This window comes from Melospiza melodia, chromosome 27 (assembly GCF_035770615.1).
Source record: "Melospiza melodia melodia isolate bMelMel2 chromosome 27, bMelMel2.pri, whole genome shotgun sequence".
Classification (NCBI taxonomy): Eukaryota; Metazoa; Chordata; class Aves; order Passeriformes; family Passerellidae; genus Melospiza; species Melospiza melodia.
Genome location: NC_086220.1, coordinates 1,450,571 through 1,470,912, shown reverse-complemented (window position 1 = coordinate 1,470,912; position 20,342 = coordinate 1,450,571).

Below are 20,342 nucleotides of genomic sequence, written 5' to 3'. Positions count from 1 at the left end.
CCGTTTCCCTGGCACACAAAAGCAAGCTACCCCGCTTCTGGTTGGCAGATTGCAGGAGACACTTTGCACCATCAAACTAGCCCGACTTGACACTGGTGCCACCTCTGGTCTGGGAACCGTCCTGCGTATCGTGGATTCTAATTAGGCAGCCGGCCACTCCCAGCCACAGGCCCCCAAACAAAATCAACGGCGCTTTTACCGGGAAAACAAAACTCACCTGCCTATATTTGATGGCAGATTGCAGGAGCCACTTGGTACTATCAAACCAGCCCAACTTGGCACTGGTTCCACCATGGGTCAGGTCACCATCCTCCCTATCGTAGCTTTTCAAGACCTAGCCGGTCACTCCCAGCCGTAGGCCCCCAGACACAAACCTCGGCCCGTTTCCCTGGCAAACAAAGTAAGCTACCCCTCTTCTTGATGGCAGATTGCAGGAACCACTTGGTACTATCAAACCAGCCCGACTTGGCACTGGTGCCACCTCTGGCCTGGGAACCATCCTGCGTATCGTGGATTCTAAGGAGCCAGCCGGCCACTCCCAGCCACAGGCCCCCAAACACAAACAACGGCGCTTTTCCCTGGAAAACAAAACTCGCCTGCCAACTTTTTGATGGCAGATTACCGGAGCCACTTTGTACTATCAAACCAGCCCAACTTGGCACTGCTGCCACCATGGGTCTGGTCACCATCCTGCCTATCGTAGCTTTTCAGGAGCCAGCCATTCACTCCCAGCCATATCCCCCGAGACACAAACCTCGGCCCGTTTCCCTGGCAAACATAAGTAAGCTGCCCCGCCTCTGGATGGCAGATTGCAGGAGCCACTTTGCACCATCAAACCAGCGCGACTTGGCCGTTGTGCCACCTTGGGTCTGGGAACCATCCTGCGTATCGTGGATTCTAAGGAGCCAGCCGGCCACTCCAAGCCACAGGCCCCCAAACACAAACAACGGCGCTTTTCCCTGGAAAACAAAACTCGACTGCCAACTTTTTGATGGCAGATTGCAGGAGACACTTGGTACTATCAAACCAGCCCAACTTGGCACTGGTGCCATCTCAGGTCTGGGAACCATGCTGCGTAACGTAGATTCTAAGACGCCATGGGGCCACTCCTAGCCACAGGCCCCCAAAAACAAACAACGGCGCTTTTCCCTGGAAAACAAAACTTGCCTGCCAACATTTTGATGGCAGATTGCAGGAGCCACTTGGTACTATCAAACTGGCCCGACTTGGCACTGGTGCCACCTTGGGTCTGGGAACCATCCTGCGTAACGATGATTCCAAGACGCAAGGGGGCCACTCCCAGCCACAGGTCCCCAAACACAAACAACGGCGCTTTTCCCCGGAAAACAAAACTCGCCTGCCAACTTTTTGATGGCAGATTGCAGGAGCCACTTTGCACCATTAAACTAGCCCGACTTGGCACTGGTGCCACGTCTGGTCCTGGAACCATGCTGCGTATCGTGGATTCTAAGGAGCCAGCCGGCCACTCCCAGCCACAGGCCCCCAAACACAAACAACGGCGCTTTTCCCTGGAAAACAAAACTCGCCTGCCAACTTTTTGATGGCAGATTGCAGGAGCCGCTTGGTACTATCAAATCAGCCAAACTTGGCAGTGGTGCCACCATGGGTCTGGTCACCATCCTGCCTATCGTAGCTTTTCAGGAGCCAGCCGGTCACTCCCAGCCCTAGGCCGCCAGACAAAATCCTCGGCCCGTTTCCCTGGCACACAAAAGCAAGCTACCCCGCTTCTGGATGGCAGATTGCAGGAGCCACTTTGCACCATCAAACTAGCCCGACTTGGCACTGGTGCCACCTCTGGTCTGGGAACCGTCCTGCGTATCGTGGATTCTAATTAGGCAGCCGGCCACTCCCAGCCACAGGACCCCAAACAAAATCACGGCGCTTTTACCGGGAAAACAAAACTCACCTGCCAATATTTGATGGCAGATTTCAGGAGCCACTTGGTACTATCAAACCAGCCCAACTTGGCACTGGTTCCACCATGGGTCAGGTCACCATCCTGCCTATCGTAGCTTTTCAGGAGCCAGCAATTCAATCCCAGCCATATGCCCCGAGACACAAACCTCGGCACGTTTCCCTGGCAAACAAAAGTAAGCTGCCCCGCTTCTGGATGGCAGATTGCAGGAGCCACTTTGCACCATCAAACTAGCCCGACTTGGCACTTGTGCCACCTTGGGTCTGGGAACCATCCTGCGTATCGTGGATTCTAAGGAGCCAGCCGGCCACTCCCAGCCACAGGCCCCCAAACACAAACAACGGCGCTTTTCCCTGGAAAACAAAACTTGCCTGCCAACATTTTGATGGCAGATTGCAGGAGCCACTTGGTACTATCAAACCAGCCCAACTTGGCACTGCTGCCACCATTGGTCTAGTCACCATCCTGCCTATCGTAGCTTTTCAGGAGCCAGCCGGTCACTCCCAGCCATAGGCCCACAGACACAAACCTCGGCCCGTTTCCCTGCCAAACAAAAGTAAGCTACCGCGCTTCTGGATGGCAGATTGCAGGAACCACTTTGCACCATCAAACCAGCCCAACTTTGCACTGGTGCCACCTTGGCTCTGGGAACCATGCTGCTTATCGTGGATTCTAAGGAGCCAGCCGGCCACTCCCAGCCACAGGCCCCCAAACACAAACAACGGCGCTTTTCCCTGGAAAAAAAAACTGGCCTGCCAACTTTTTGATGGCAGATTGCAGGAGCCACTTGGTACTATCAAATCAGCCCAACTTGGCACTGGTGCCACCATGGGTCTGTTCACCATCCTGCCTATCGTAGCTTTTCAGGAGCCAGCCGGTCACTCCCAGCCATAGGCCCCTAGACACACATCTCGGCCCGTTTCCCTGGCAAACAAAAGTAAGCTACCCCGCTTCTGGATGGCAGATTGCAGGAGCCACTTTGCACCATCAAACTAGCCCGACTTGGCACTGGTACCACCTCAGGTCTGGGAAGCATCCTGCGTATCGTGGATTCTAAGGAGCCAGCTGGCCACTCCCAGCCACAGGCCCCCAAACACAAACAACGGTGCTTTTCCCTGGAAAACAAAACTCGCCTGCCAACTTTTTGATGGCAGATTGCAGGAGCCACTTGGTACTATCAAACCAGCCCAACTTGGCACTGGTGCCACCATGGGTCTGGTCACCATCCTGCCTATCGTAGGTTTTCAGAAGCCAGCCGGTCACTCCCAGCCATAGGCATCGAGACACAAACCTCGGCCCCTTTCCTTGGCAAACTCAAGTAAGCTACCCCGCCTCTGGATGGCAGATTGCAGGAGCCACTTTGCACCATCAAACCAGCCCGACTTGGCACTGGTGCCATCTTGGGTCTGGGAACCATGCTGTGTATCGTGGATTCTAAGGAGCCAGCTGGCCACTCCCAGCCACATGCCGCCAAACAAAAACAACGACGCTTTTCCCTGGAAAACAAAACTCGCCTGCCAACTTTTTGATGGCAGATTGCAGGAGCCACTTGGTACTATCAAACCAGCCCAACTTGGCACTGGTGCCACCATGGGTCTGGTCACCATCCTGCCTACCGTAGCTGTTCAGGAGCCAGCCGGTCACTCCCAACCATGGACCCTCACACACAAACCACGGCCCGTTTCCCTGGAAAACAAAAGTAAGCTGCCCCGCTTCTGGATGGCAGATTGCAGGAGCAACTTGGTACTATCAAACTGGCCCGACTTGGCATTGGTGCCACCTTGTGTCTGGGAACCATCCTGCGTAACGATGATTCCAAGACGCAAGGGGGCCACTCCCAGCCACAGGTCCCCAAACACAAACAACGGCGCTTTTCCCCGGAAAACAAAACTCGCCTGCCAACATTTTGATGGCAGATTGCAGGAGCCACTTGGTACTATCAAACCAGCCCAACTTGGCACTGGTGCCACCATGGGTCTGGTCATCATCCTGCCTATCGTCGCTTTTCACGACCTAGCCGGTCACTCCCAGCCATAGGCCCCCAGACACAAAGCTCGGCCCGTTTCCCAGGCAAAAAAAAGTAAGCTGCCCCGCTTCTGGATGGCAGATTGCAGGAGCAACTTGGTACTATCAAACTGGCCCGACTTGGCATTGGTGCCACCTTGGGCCTGGGAACCATGCTGCATATCGTGGATTCTAAGGAGCCATCCGGCCACTCCCAGCCACAGGCCCCCAAACACAAACATGGGCGTTTAACCCTGGAAAACAAAACTCGCCTGCCAAGTTTTTGATGGCAGATTGCAGGAGCCACTTGGTACTATCAAACCAGCCCAACTTGGCACTGGTGCCACCATGGGTCTGGTCACCATCCTGCCTATCGTAGCTTTTCAGGACCTACCCGGTCACTCCCAGCCATAGGCCCACAGACACAAACCTCGGCCAGTTTCCCCGTCAAACAAAAGTAAGCTACCGCGCTTCTGGATGGCAGATTGCAGGAACCACTTTGCACCATCAAACCAGCCCAACTTGGCACTGGTGCCACCTTGGCTCTGGGAACCATGCTGCGTATCGTGGATTCTAAGGAGCCACCCGGCCACTCCCAGCCGCAGGCGCCCAAACACAAACAACGGCGCTGTTCCCTGGAAAAAAAAACTCGCCTGCCAACTTTTTGATGGCAGATTGCATGAGCCACTTGGTACTATCAAATCAGCCCAACTTGGCACTGGTGCCACCATGCGTCTGGTCACCATCCTGCCTATCGTAGCTTTTCAGGAGCCAGCCGGTCACTCCCAGCCATAGGCCCCCAGACACACACCTCGGCCCGTTTCCCTGGCAAACAAATGTAAGCTACCCCGCTTCTGGATGGCAGATTGCAGGAGCCACTTTGCACCATCAAACTAGCCCGACTTGGCATTGGTGCCACCTCAGGTCTGGGAAGCATCCTGCGTATCGTGGATTCTAAGGAGCCAGCTGGCCACTCCCAGCCACAGGCCCACAAACACAAACAACGGCGCTTTTCCCTGGAAAACAAAACTCGCCTGCCAACTTTTTGATGGCAGATTGCATGAGCCACTTGGTACTATCAAATCAGCCAAACTTGGCACTGGTGCCACCATGGGTCTGGTCACCATCCTTCCTAACGTAGCTTTTCTGGAGCCAGCCGGTCACTCCCAGCCATAGGCCCCCAGACACACACCTCGGCCTGATTCCCTGGCAAACAAAAGGGGGCTATCCCTCTTCTGGATGGCACATTGCAGGAGCCACTTTGCACCATCAAACTAGCCCGACGTGGCACTGGTGCCACCTTGGGTCTGGGAACCATGCTGAGTATCGTGGATTCTAAGGAGCCAGCTGGCCACTCCCAGCCACATGCCGCCAAAGAAAATCAATGGCGCTTTTCCCTGGAAAATAAAACTCGCCTGCCAACTTTTTGATGGCAGATTGTAGGAGCCTCTTGGTACTATCAAAGCAGCCCAACTTGGCACTGGTGCTACCATGGCTCTGGTAACCATCTTGCGTATCGTTGCTTTTCAGGAGCCAGCCGGTCACTCCCTGCCATAGACCCCAAGACACATACCTCGGCCTGATTCCCTGGCTAAAAAAAGTAAGCTGCCCCTCTTCTGGATGGCAGATTGAAGGAACCACTTGGTAGTATCAAACCAGCAAACTTGGCACTGGTGCCACCTCTGGTCTGGGTACCATTCTGCGTAACGTAGATTCTAAGGTGCCAGCCTGCCACTCCCAGCCACTAGGCCCCCAAACAAACTCAACGGCGCATTTACCAGGAAAACAAAACTCACCTGCCAATATTTGATGGCAGATTGCAGGAGCCACTTGGTACTATCAAACCAGCCCAACTTGACACTGGTTCCACCATGGGTCAGGTCACCATCCTGCCTATCGTAGCTTTTCAAAACCTAGCCGGTCACTCCAAGCCATAGGCCCCCAGACACAAACCTCGGCCCGTTTCTCTGGCAAACAAAATAAAGCTGCCCCTATTCTGGATGGCAGATTGCAGGAACCACTTGGCACTATCAAACCAGCCCGACTTGGCACTGGTGCCACCTCTGGCCTAGGAACCATCCTGCGTATCGTGGATTCTAAGGAGCCAGCCAGCCACTCCCAGCCACAGGCCCCCAAACACAAACAACGGCGCTTTTCCCTGGAAAACAAAACTCGCCTGCCAACATTTTGATGGCAGATTGCAGGAGCCACTTGGTACTATCAAACCAGCCCAACTTGGCACTGGTGCCACCATGGGTCTGGTCACCATCCGGCCTATCGTAGCTTTTCAGGAGCCAGCCGGTCACTCCCAGCCATAGGCCCCGAGACACAAACCTCGTCCCGTTTCCCTGGCAAACAAAAGTAAGCTACTGCGCTTCTGGATGGCAGATTGCAGGAACCACTTTGCACCATCAAACCAGCCCAACTTGGCACTGGTGCCACCTTGGCTCTGGGAACCATGCTGCGTATCGTGGATTCTAAGGAGCCAGCCGGCCACTCCCAGCCACAGGCCCCCAAACACAAACAACGGCGCTTATCCCTGGAAAAAAAAAGTGGCCTGCCAACTTTTTGATGGCAGATTGCATGAGCCACTTGGTATTATCCAATCAGCCCAACTTGGCACTGGTGCCACCATGGGTCTGGTCACCATCCTGCCTATCGTAGCTTTTCAGGAGCCAGCCTGTCACTCCCAGCCATAGGCCCCCAGACACACACCTCGGCCCGTTTCCCTGGCAAACAAAAGTAAGCTACCCCGCTTCTGGATGGCAGATTGCAGGAGCCACTTTGCACCATCAAACTAGCCCGACTTGGCACTGGTGCCACCTCAGGTCTGGGAAGCATCCTGCGTATCGTGGATTCTAAGGAGCCAGCTGGCCACTCCCAGCCACAGGCCCCCAAACACAAACAACGGCGCTTTTCCCTGGAAAACAAAACTCGCCTGCCAACATTTTGATGGCAGATTGCAGGAGCCACTTGGTACTATCAAATCAGCCCAACTTGGCACTGGTGCCACCATGGGTCTGGTCACCATCCTGCCTATCGTAGGTTTTCAGGAGCCATCCGGTCACTCCCAGCCATAGGCATCGAGACACAAAGCTCGGCCCGTTTCCCAGGCAAAAAAAAGTAAGCTGCCCCGCTTCTGGATGGCAGATTGCAGGAGCCACTTTGCACCATCAAAACAGCCCGACTTGGCAGTGATGCCCCCTTGGGTCTGGGAACCATTCTGCGTAACGTATATTCTAAGGCGCCAGACGGCCACTCCCAGCCACAGGCCCCCAAACAAAATCAACGGCGCATCTACCAGGAAAACAAAACTCACTTGCCAATATTTGATGGCAGATTGCAGGAGCCACTTGGTACTATCAAACCAGCCCAACTTGACACTGGTTCCACCATGGGTCAGGTCACCATCCTGCCTATCGTAGCTTTTCAGGACCTAGCCGGTCACTCCCAGCCATAGGCCCCCAGACAAAAACCTCTGCCCGTTTCCCTGGCAAACAAAATAAAGCTGCCCCTCTTCGGGATGGCAGATTGCAGGAACCACTTGGTACTCTCAAACCAGCCCGACTTGGCACTGGTGCCACCTCTGGCCTGGGAACCATCCTGCGAATCGTGGATTCTAAGGAGCCAGCCGGCCACTCCCAGCCACAGGCCCCCAAACACAAACAACGGCGCTTTTCCCTGGAAAACAAAACTCGCCTGCCAACATTTTGGTGGCAGATTGCAGGAGCCACTTGGTACTATCAAACCAGCCCAACTTGGCACTGGTGCCAGCATGGGTCTGGTCACCATCCTGCCTATCGTAGCATTTCAGGAGCCAGCCGGTCACTCCCAGCCATAGGCCCACAGACACAAACCTCGTCTCGTTACCCTGGCAAACAAAAGTAAGCTGCCCCGCTTCTGGATGGCAGATTGCAGTAACCATTTAGCAGTATCAAACCAGCCCGACTTGGAACTGGTGCCACCTTGGGTCTGGGAACCATGCTGCGTATCGTGGATTCTAAGGAGCCAGCCGGCCACTCCCAGCCACAGGCCACCAAACACAAACAACGGCGCTTTTCCCTGGGAAACAAAACTCGCCTGCCAACATTTTGATGGCAGATTGCAGGAGCCACTTGGTACTATCAAATCAGCCCAACTTGGCACTGGTGCCACCATGGGTCTGGTCACCATCCTGCCTATCGTAGCTTTTCAGGAGCCAGCCGGTCACTCCCAGCCATAGGCCCCCAGACAAAAACCTCGGCCCTTTTCCCTGGCAAACAAAAGTAAGCTGCCCCGCTTCTGGATGGCAGATTGCAGGAGCCAGTCTGCACCATCAAACTAGCCCGACTTGGCACTGGTGCCACCTGAGGTCTGGGAAGCATCCTGCGTATCGTGGATTCTAAGGAGCCAGCTGGCCACTCCCAGCCACAGGCCCCCAAACACAAACAACGGCACTTTTCCCTGGAAAACAAAACTCGCCTGCCAAATTTTTGATGGCAGATTGCAGGAGCCACTTGGTACTATCAAATCAGCCCAACTTGGCACTGGTGCCACCATGGGTCTGGTCACCATCCTGCCTATCGTAGCTTTTCAGGAGCCAGCCGGCCACTCCCAGCCACAGGCCCCCAAACAAAATCAACGGCGCATTTACCAGGAAAACAAAACTCACCTGCCAATATTTGATGGCAGATTTCAGGAGCCACTTGGTACTATCAAATCAGCCCGACTTGGCACTGGTGCCACCATGGGTCTGGTCACCATCCTGCCTATCGTAGCTTTTCAGGAGCCAGCCGGTCACTCCCAGCCATAGGCCCCCAGACAAAAACCTCGGCCCTTTTCCCTGGCAAACAAAAGTAAGCTACCCCGCTTCTGGATGGCAGATTGCAGGAGCCACTTGGTACTATCAAACCAGACCGACTTGGCACTGGTGCCACCTCTGGCCTGGGAACCATCCTGCGTATCGTGGATTTTAAGGAGCCAGCCGGCCACTCCCAGCCACAGGCCACCAAACACAAACAACGGCGCTTTTCCCTGGAAAACAAAACTCGCCTGCCAACATTTTGATGGCAGATTGCAGGAGCCACTTGGTACTATCAAACCAGCCCAACTTGGCACTGGTGCCACCATGGGTCTGGTCACCATCCTGCCTATCGTAGCTTTTCAGGAGCCAGCCGGTCACTCCCAGCCATAGGCCCACAGACACAAACCTCGGCCCGTTTCCCTGGCAAACAAAAGTAAGCTACCGCGCTTCTGGATGGCAGATTGCAGGAACCACTTTGAACCATCAAACTAGCCCAACTTGGCACTGGTGCGAACTTGGTTCTGGGAACCATGCTGCGTATCGTGGATTCTAAGGAGCCAGCCGGCCACTCCCAGCCACAGGCCCCCAAACACAAACAACGGCGCTTTTCCCTGGAAAAAAAAACTGGCCTGCCAACTTTTTGATGGCAGATTGCATGAGCCACTTGGTACTATCAAATCAGCCCAACTTGGCACTGGTGCCACCATGGGTCTGGTCACCATCCTGCCTATCGTAGCTTTTCAGGAGCCAGCTGGTCACTCCCAGCCATAGGCCCCCAGACACACACCTCGGCCCGTTTCCCTGGCAAACAAAAGTAAGCTACCCCGCTTCTGGATGGCAGATTGCAGGAGCCACTTTGCACCATCAAACTAGCCCGACTTGGCACTGGTGCCACCTCAGGTCTGGGAAGCATCCTGCGTATCGTGGATTCTAAGGAGCCAGCTGGCCACTCCCAGCCACAGGCCCCCAAACACAAACAACTTCGGTTTTCCCTGGAAAACAAAACTCGCCTGCCAACTTTTTGATGGCAGTTTGCAGGAGCCACTTGGTACTATCAAATCAGCCCAACTTGGCACTGGTGCCACCATGGGTCTGGTCACCATCCTGCCTATCGTAGGTTTTCAGGAGCCAGCCGGTCACTCCCAGCCATAGGCATCGAGACAAATATCTCGGCCCGTTTCCTTGGCAAACACAAGTAAGCTACCCCGCTTCTGGATGGCAGATTGCAGGAGCCACTTTGCACAATCAAACCAGCCCGACTTGGCACTGGTGCCACCTTGGGCCTGGGAACCATGCTGCATATCGTGGATTCTAAGGAGCCAGCCGGCCACTCCCAGCCACAGGCCCCCAAACAGAAACAAGGGCGTTTTAACCCTGGAAAACAAAACTCGCCTGCCAACTTTTTGATGGCAGATTGCAGGAGCCACTTGGTACTATCAAATCAGCCCAACTTGGCACTGGTGCCACCATGGGTCTGGTCACCATCCTGCCTATCGTAGCTTTTCAGGAGCCAGCCGGTCACTCCCAGCCCTAGGCCCCCAGACAAAAACCTCGGGCTGATTCCCTTGCAAACAAAAGTAAGCTGCCCCGCTTCTGGATGGCACATTGCAGGAGCCACTTTGCACCATCAAACCAGCAAACTTGGCACTGGTGCCACCTCTGGTCTGGGTACCATTCTGCGTAACGTATATTCTAAGGCGCCAGACGGCCACTCCCAGCCACAGGCCCCCAAACAAAATCAACGGCGCATCTACCAGGAAAACAAAACTCACTTGCCAATATTTGATGGCAGATTGCAGGAGCCACTTGGTACTATCAAACCAGCCCAACTTGACACTGGTTCCACCATGGGTCAGGTCACCATCCTGCCTATCGTAGCTTTTCAGGACCTAGCCGGTCACTCCCAGCCATAGGCCCCCAGACAAAAACCTCTGCCCGTTTCCCTGGCAAACAAAATAAAGCTGCCCCTCTTCGGGATGGCAGATTGCAGGATCCACTTGGTACTCTCAAACCAGCCCGACTTGGCACTGGTGCCACCTCTGGCCTGGGAACCATCCTGCGAATCGTGGATTCTAAGGAGCCAGCCGGCCACTCCCAGCCACAGGCCGCCAAACACAAACAACGGCGCTTTTCCCTGGAAAACAAATCTCGCCTGCCAACATTTTGGTGGCAGATTGCAGGAGCCACTTGGTACTATCAAACCAGCCCAACTTGGCACTGGTGCCACCATGGGTCTGGTCACCATCCTGCCTATCGTAGCTTTTCAGGAGCCAGCCGGTCACTCCCAGCCATAGGCCCACAGACACAAACCTCGTCTCGTTACCCTGGCAAACAAAAGTAAGCTGCCCCGCTTCTGGATGGCAGATTGCAGTAACCATTTAGCAGTATCAAACCAGCCCGACTTGGAACTGGTGCCACCTTGGGTCTGGGAACCATGCTGCGTATCGTGGATTCTAAGGAGCCAGCCGGCCACTCCCAGCCACAGGCCACCAAACACAAACAACGGCGCTTTTCCCTGGGAAACAAAACTCGTCTGCCAACATTTTGATGGCAGATTGCAGGAGCCACTTGGTACTATCAAATCAGCCCAACTTGGCACTGGTGCCACCATGGGTCTGGTCACCATCCTGCCTATCGTAGCTTTTCAGGAGCCAGCCGGTCACTCCCAGCCATAGGCCCCCAGACAAAAACCTCGGCCCTTTTCCCTGGCAAACAAAAGTAAGCTGCCCCGCTTCTGGATGGCAGATTGCAGGAGCCAGTCTGCACCATCAAACTAGCCCGACTTGGCACTGGTGCCACCTGAGGTCTGGGAAGCATCCTGCGTATCGTGGATTCTAAGGAGCCAGCTGGCCACTCCCAGCCACAGGCCCCCAATCACAAACAACGGCACTTTTCCCTGGAAAACAAAACTCGCCTGCCAACTTTTTGATGGCAGATTGCAGGAGCCACTTGGTACTATCAAATCAGCCCAACTTGGCACTGGTGCTACCATGGCTCTGGTAACCATCTTGCGTATCGTTGCTTTTCAGGAGCCAGCCAGTCACTCCCTGCCATAGACCCCAAGACACAAACCTCGGCCTGATTCCCTGGCTAAAAAAGTAAGCTGCCCCGCTTCTGGATGGCAGATTGCAGGAACCACTTGGTAGTATCAAACCAGCAAACTTGGCACTGGTGCCACCTCTGGTCTGGGTACCATTCTGCGTAACGTTGATTCTAAGGCGCCAGCCGGCCACTCCCAGCCACAGGCCCCCAAACAAAATCAACGGCGGATTTACCAGGAAAACAAAACTCACCTGCCAATATTTGATGGCAGATTGCAGGAGCCACTTGGTACTATCAAACCAGCCCAACTTGACACTGGTTCCACCATGGGTCAGGTCACCATCCTGCCTATCGTAGCTTTTCAGGACCTAGCCGGTCACTCCCAGCCATAGGCCCCCAGACACAAACCTCGGCCCTTTTCCCTGGCAAACAAAATTAAGCTGCCCCTCTTCTGGATGGCAGATTGCAGGAACCACTTGGTACTATCAAACCAGCCCGACTTGGCACTGGTGCCACCTCTGGCCTGGGAACCATCCTGCGTATCGTAGATTCTAAGGAGCCAGCTGGCCACTCCCAGCCACAGGCCCACAAACACAAACAACGGCGCTTTTCCCTGGAAAACAAAACTCGCCTGCCAATATTTTGATGGCAGATTGCAGGAGCCACTTGGTACTATCAAACCAGCCCAACTTGGCACTGGTGCCACCATGGGTCTGGTCACCATCCTGCCTATCGTAGCTTTTCAGGAGCCAGCCGGTCACTCCCCGCCATAGGCCCACAGACACAAACCTCGGCCGGTTTCCCTGGCAAACAAAAGTAAGCTACCGCGCTTCTGGATGGCAGATTGCAGGAACCACTTTGCACCATCAAACCAGCCCAACTTGGCACTGGTGCCACCTTGGCTCTGGGAACCATGCTGCGTATCGTGGATTCTAAGGAGCCAGCCGGCCACTCCCAGCCACAGGCCCCCAAACACAAACAACGGCGCTTTTCCCTGGAAAAAAAAACTGGCCTGCCAACATTTTGATGGCAGATTGCATGAGCCACTTGGTACTATCAAATCAGCCCAACTTGGCACTGGTGCCACCATGGGTCTGGTCACCATCCTGCCTATCGTAGCTTTTCAGGAGCCAGCCTGTCACTCCCAGCCATAGGCCCCCAGACACAAACCTCGGCCCGTTTCCCTGGCAAACAAAATTAAGCTACCCCGCTTCTGGATGGCAGATTGCAGGAGCCACTTTGCACCATCAAACTAGCCCGACTTGGCACTGGTGCCACCTCAGGTCTGGGAAGCATCCTGCGTATCGTGGATTCTAAGGAGCCAGCTGGCCACTCCCAGCCACAGGCCCCCAAACACAAACAACGGCACTTTTCCCTGGAAAACAAAACTCGCCTGCCAACTTTTTGATGGCAGATTGCAGGAGCCACTTGGTACTATCAAATCAGCCCAACTTGGCACTGGTGCCACCATGGGTCTGGTCACCATCCTGCCTATCGTAGCTTTTCAGGAGCCAGCCGGTCACTCCCAGCCATAGGCATCGAGACACAAAACTCGGCCCGTTTCCTTGGCAAACAAAAGTAAGATACCCCGCTTCTGGATGGCAGATTGCAGGAGCCACTTTGCACCATCAAACCAGCCCGACTTGGCACTGGTGCCACCTTGGGTCTGGGAACCATGCTGAGTATCGTGGATTCTAAGGAGCCAGCTGGCCACTCCCAGCCACATGCCACCAAACAAAAACAACGGCGCTTTTCCCTGGAAAACAAAACTCGCCTGCCAACTTTTTGATGGCAGATTGCAGGAGCCACTTGGTACTATCAAACCAGCCCAACTTGGCACTGGTGCCACCATGGGTCTGGTCACCATCCTGCCTATCGTAGCTTTTCACGACCTAGCCGGTCACTCCCAGCCATAGGCCCCCAGACACAAAGCTCGGCCCGTTTCCCAGGCAAAATAAAGTAAGCTGCCCCGCTTCTGGATGGCAGATTGCAGGAACCACTTGGTACTATCAAAGCAGCCCAACTTGGCACTGGTGCTACCATGGCTCTGGTAACCATCTTGCGTATCGTTGCTTTTCAGGAGCCAGCCGGTCACTCCCTGCCATAGACCCCAAGACACAATCCTCGGCCTGATTCCCTGGCTAAAAAAGTAAGCTGCCCCGCTTCTGGATGGCAGATTGCAGGAACCACTTGGTAGTATCAAACCAGCAAACTTGGCACTGGTGCCACCTCTGGTCTGGGTACCATTCTGCGTAACGTTGATTCTAAGGCGCCAGCCGGCCACTCCCAGCCACAGGCCCCCAAACAAAATCAACGGCGCATTTACCAGGAAAACAAAACTCACCTGCCAATATTTGATGGCAGATTGCAGGAGCCACTTGGTACTATCAAACCAGCCCAACTTGACACTGGTTCCACCATGGGTCAGGTCACCATCCTGCCTATCGTAGCTTTTCAGGACCTAGCCGGTCACTCCCAGCCATAGGCCCCCAGACACAAACCTCGGCCCTTTTCCCTGGCAAAAAAAATTAAGCTGCCCCTCTTCTGGATGGCAGATTGCAGGAACCACTTGGTACTATCAAACCAGCCCGACTTGGCACTGGTGCCACCTCTGGCCTGGGAACCATCCTGCGTATCGTGGATTCTAAGGAGCCAGCTGGCCACTCCCAGCCACAGGCCCACAAACACAAACAACGGCGCTTTTCCCTGGAAAACAAAACTCGCCTGCCAATATTTTGATGGCAGATTGCAGGAGCCACTTGGTACTATCAAACCAGCCCAACTTGGCACTGGTGCCACCATGGGTCTGGTCACCATCCTGCCTATCGTAGCTTTTCAGGAGACAGCCAGTCACTCCCCGCCATAAGCCCACAGACACAAACCTCGGCCGGTTTCCCTGGCAAACAAAAGTAAGCTACCGCGCTTCTGGATGGCAGATTGCAGGACCCACTTTGCACCATCAAACCAGCCCAACTTGGCACTGGTGCCACCTCTGGTCCTGGAACCATGCTGCGTATAGTGGATTCTAAGGAGCCAGCCGGCCACTCCCAGCCACAGGCCCCCAAACACAAACAACGGCGCTTTTCCCTGGAAAACAAAACTCGCCTGCCAACTTTTTGATGGCAGATTGCAGGAGCCACTTGGTACTATCAAACCAGCCCAACTTGGCACTGGTGCCACCATGGGTCTGGTCACCATCCTGCCTATCGTAGCTTTTCAGGAGCCAGCCAGTCACTCCCAGCCATAGGCCTCGAGACACAAACCTCGGCCTTTTTTCTTGGCAAACAAAAGTAAGCTACCCCGCTTCTGGATGGCAGATTGCAGGAGCCACATTGCACCATCAAACTAGCCCGACTTGGCACTGGTGCCACCTCAGGTCTGGGAACCATCCTGCGTATCGTGGATTCTAAGGAGCCAGCCAGCCACTCCCAGCCACATGCCCCCAAACACAAACAACGGCGCTTTTCCCTGGAAAACAAAACTCGCCTGCCAACTTTTTGATGGCAGATTGCAGGAGCCACTTGGTACTATCAAAGCAGCCCAACTTGGCACTGGTGCTACCATGGCTCTAGTAACCCTCTTGCGTATCGTTGCTTTTCAGGAGCCAGCCGGTCACTCCCTGCCATAGTCCCCAAGACACGTACCTCGGCCTGATTCCCTGGCTAAAAAAAGTAAGCTGCCCCGCTTCTGGATGGCAGATTGCAGGAACCACTTGGTAGTATCAAACCAGCAAACTTGGCAAATTTGCCACCTCTGGTCTGGGTACCATTCTGCGTAACGTAGATTCTAAGGTGCCAGCCGGCCACTCCCAGCCACAGGCCCCCAAACAAAATCAACGGCGCATTTACCAGGAAAACAAAACTCACCTGCCAATATTTGATGGCAGATTGCAGGAGCCACTTGGTACTATCAAACCAGCCCAACTTGACACTGGTTCCACCATGGGTCAGGTCACCATCCTGCCTATCGTAGCTTTTCAGGACCTAGCCGGTCACTCCCAGCCATAGGCCCCCAGACAAAAACCTCGGACCGTTTCCCTGGCAAACAAAATAAAGCTGCCCCTCTTCTGGATGGCAGATTGCAGGAACCACTTGGTACTATCAAACCAGACCGACTTGGCACTGGTGCCACCTCTGGTCTGGGAACCATCCTGCGTATCGTGGATTTTAAGGAGCCAGCCGGCCACTCCCAGCCACAGGCCACCAAACACAAACAACGGCGCTTTTCCCTGGAAAACAAAACTCGCCTGCCAACATTTTGATGGCAGATTGCAGGAGCCACTTGGTACTATCAAACCAGCCCAACTTGGCACTGGTGCCACCATGGGTCTGGTCACCATCCTGCCTATCGTAGCTTTTCAGGAGCCAGCCGGTCACTCCCAGCCATAGGCCCACAGACACAAACCTCGGCCCGTTTCCCTGGCAAACAAAAGTAAGCTGCCCCGCTTCTGGATGGCAGATTGCAGGAACCACTTTGAACCATCAATCCAGCCCAACTTGGCACTGGTGCGAACTTGGTTCTGGGAACCATGCTGCGTATCGTGGATTCTAAGGAGCCAGCCGGCCACTCCCAGCCACAGGCCCCCAAACACAAACAACGGCGCTTTTCCCTGGAAAAAAAAACTGGCCTGCCAACTTTTTGATGGCAGATTGCATGAGCCACTTGGTACTATCAAATCAGCCCAACTTGGCACTGGTGCCACCATGGGTCTGGTCACCATCCTGCCTATCGTAGCTTTTCAGGAGCCAGCCGGTCACTCCCAGCCATAGGCCCCCAGACACACACCTCGGCCCGTTTCCCTGGCAAACAAAAGTAAGCTACCCCGCTTCTGGATGGCAGATTGCAGGAGCCACTTTGCACCATCAAACTAGCCCGACTTGGCACTGGTGCCACCTCAGGTCTGGGAAGCATCCTGCGTATCGTGGATTCTAAGGAGCCAGCTGGCCACTCCCAGCCACAGGCCCCCAAACACAAACAACTTCGGTTTTCCCTGGAAAACAAAACTCGCCTGCCAACTTTTTGATGGCAGATTGCAGGAGCCACTTGGTACTATCAAACCAGCCCAACTTGGCACTGGTGCCACCATGGGTCTGGTCACCATCCTGCCTATCGTAGCTTTTCAGGAGCCAGCCGGTCACTCCCAGCCATAGGCCCACAGACACAAAACTCGGCCCGTTTCCTTGGCAAACACAAGTAAGCTACTCCGCTTCTGGATGGCAGATTGCAGGAGCCACTTTGCACCATCAAACCAGCCCGACTTCGCACTGGTGCCACCTTGGGTCTGGGAACCATGCTGAGTATCGTGGATTCTAAGGAGCCAGCTGGCCACTCCCAGCCACATGCCGCCAAACAAAAACAACGGCGCTTTTCCCTGGAAAACAAAACTCGCCTGCCAACTTTTTGATGGCAGATTGCAGGAGCCACTTGGTACTATCAAACCAGCCCAACTTGGCACTGGTGCCACCATGGGTCTGGTCACCATCCTGCCTATCGTAGCTTTTCACGACCTAGCCGGTCACTCCCAGCCATAGGCCCCCAGACACAAAGCTCGGCCCGTTTCCCAGGCAAAAAAAAGTAAGCTGCCCCGCTTCTGGATGGCAGATTGCAGGAACCACTTGGTACTATCAAAGCAGCCCAACTTGGCACTGGTGCTACCATGGCTCTGGTAACCATCTTGCGTATCGTTGCTTTTCAGAAGCCAGCCGGTCACTCCCTGCCATAGACCCCAAGACACAAACCTCGGCCTGATTCCCTGGCTAAAAAAGTAAGCTAACCCGCTTCTGGATGGCAGATTGCAGGAACCACTTGGTAGTATCAAACCAGCAAACTTGGCACTGGTGCCACCTCTGGTCTGGGTACCATTCTGCGTAACGTAGATTCTAAGGCGCCAGCCGGCCACTCCCAGCCACAGGCCCCCAAACAAAATCAACGGCGCATTTACCAGGAAAACAAAACTCACCTGCCAATATTTGATGGCAGATTGCAGGAGCCACTTGGTACTATCAAACCAGCCCAACTTGACACTGGTTCCACCATGGGTCAGGTCACCATCCTGCCTATCGTAGCTTTTCAGGACCTAGCCGGTCACTCCCAGCCATAGGCCCCCAGACACAAACCTCGGCCCGTTTCCCTGGCAAACAAAATTAAGCTGCCCCTCTTCTGGATGGCAGATTGCAGGAGCCACTTGGTACTATCAAACCAGCCCGACTTGGCACTGGTGCCACCTCTGGCCTGGGAACCATCCTGCGTATCGTGGATTCTAAGGAGCCAGCTGGCCACTCCCAGCCACAGGCCCCCAAACACAAACAACGGCGCTTTTCCCTGGAAAACAAAACTCGCCTGACAACATTTTGATGGCAGATTGCAGGAGCCACTTGGTACTATCAAACCAGCCCAACTTGGCACTGGTGCCACCTCTGGCCTGGGAACCATCCTGCGTATCGTGGATTCTAAGGAGCCAGCTGGCCACTCCCGGCCACATGGCGCCAAACACAAACAACGGCGCTTTTCCCTGGAAAAAAAAACTGGCCTGCCAACTCTTTGATGGCAGATTGCAAGAGCCACTTTGTACTATCAAATCAGCCCAACTTGGCACTGGTGCCACCATGGGTCTGGTCACCATCCTGCCTATCGTAGGTTTTCAGGAGCCAGCCGGTCACTCCCAGCCATAGGCATCGAGACAAATATCTCGGCCCGTTTCCTTGGCAAACACAAGTAAGCTACCCCGCTTCTGGATGGCAGATTGCAGGAGCCACTTTGCACCATCAAACCAGCCCGACTTGGCACTGGTGCCACCTTGGGTCTGGGAACCATGCTGAGTATCGTGGATTCTAAGGAGCCAGCTGGCCACTCCCAGCCACATGCCGCCAAACAAAATCAACGGCGCTTTTCCCTGGAAAACAAAACTCGCCTGCCAACTTTTGGATGGCAGATTGCAGGAGCCACTTGGTACTATCAAACCAGCCCAACTTGGCACTGGTGCCACCATGGGTCTGGTCACCATCCTGCCTATCGTACCTTTTCACGACCTAGCCGGTCACTCCCAGCCATAGGCCCCCAGACACAAACCTCGGCCCGTTTCCCAGGCAAAAAAAAGTAAGCTGCCCCGCTTCTGGATGGCAGATTGCAGGAACCACTTGGTACTATCAAACCAACCCAACCTGGCACTGGTGCCACCTTGGGCCTGGGAACCATGCTGCATATCGTGGATTCTAAGACGCCAGGGGGCCACTCCCTGCCACAGGCCACCAAACAAAAACAACGGCGCTTTTCCCTGGAAAACAAAACTCGCCTGCCAACATTTTGGTGGCAGATTGCAGGAGCCTCTTGGTACTATGAAATCAGCCCAACTTGGCACTGGTGCCACCATGGGTCTGGTAACCATCCTGCCTATCGTAGCTTTTCAGGAGCCAGCCGGTCACTCCCAGCCATAGGCCCCCAGACAAAAACCTCGGCCCGTTTCCCTGGCAAACAAAAGTAAGCTGCCCCGCTTCTGGATGGCAGATTGCAGGAGCCACTCTGCACCATCAAACTAGCCCAACTTGGCACTGGTGCCACCTCTGGTCCTGGAAGCATGCTGCGTATCGTGGATTCTAAGGAGCCAGCCGGCCACTCCCAGCCACAGGCCCCCAAACAAAAACAACGGCGCTTTTCCCTGGAAAACAAAACTCGCCTGCCAACATTTTGATGGCAGATTGCAGGAGCCACTTGGTACTATCAAACCAGCCCAACTTGGCACTGGTGCCACCATGGCTCTGGTCACCATCCTGCCTATCGTAGCTTTTCAGGAGCCAGCCGGTCACTCCCAGCCATAGGCCTCGAGACACAAACCTCGGCCCCTTTCCTTGGCAAACAAAAGTAAGCTACCCCGCTTCTGGATGGCAGATTGCAGGAGCCACTTTGCACCATCAAACTAGCCCGACTTGGCACTGGTGCCACCTCAGGTCTGGGAACCATCCTGCGTATCGTGGATTCTAAGGAGCCAGCCAGCCTCTCCCAACTACAGGCCCCCAAACACAAACAACGGCGCTTTTCCCTGGAAAACAAAACTCGCCTGCCAACTTTTTGATGGCAGATTGCAGGAGCCACTTTGCACCATCAAACTAGCCCGACTTGGCATTGGTGCCACCTCAGGTCTGGGAACCATCCTGCGTATCGTGGATTCTAAGGAGCCAGCCAGCCTCTCCCAACTACAGGCCCCCAAACACAAACAACGGCGCTTTTCCCTGGAAAACAAAACTCGCCTGCCAACTTTTTGATGGCAGATTGCAGGAGCCACTTGGTACTATGAAACCAGCCCAACTTGGCACTGGTGCTACCATGGCTCTGGTAACCATCTTGCGTATCGTTGCTTTTCAGGAGCCAGCCGGTCACTCCCAGCCATAGACCCAAAGACACATACCTCGGCCTGATTCCCTGGCTAAAAAAAGTAAGCTGCCCCGCTTCTGGATGCAGATTGCAGGAACCACTTGGTAGTATCAAACCAGCAAACTTGGCACTGGTGCCACCTCTGGTCTGGGTACCATTCTGCGTAACGTAGATTCTAAGGTGCCAGCCGGCCACTCCCAGCCACAGGCC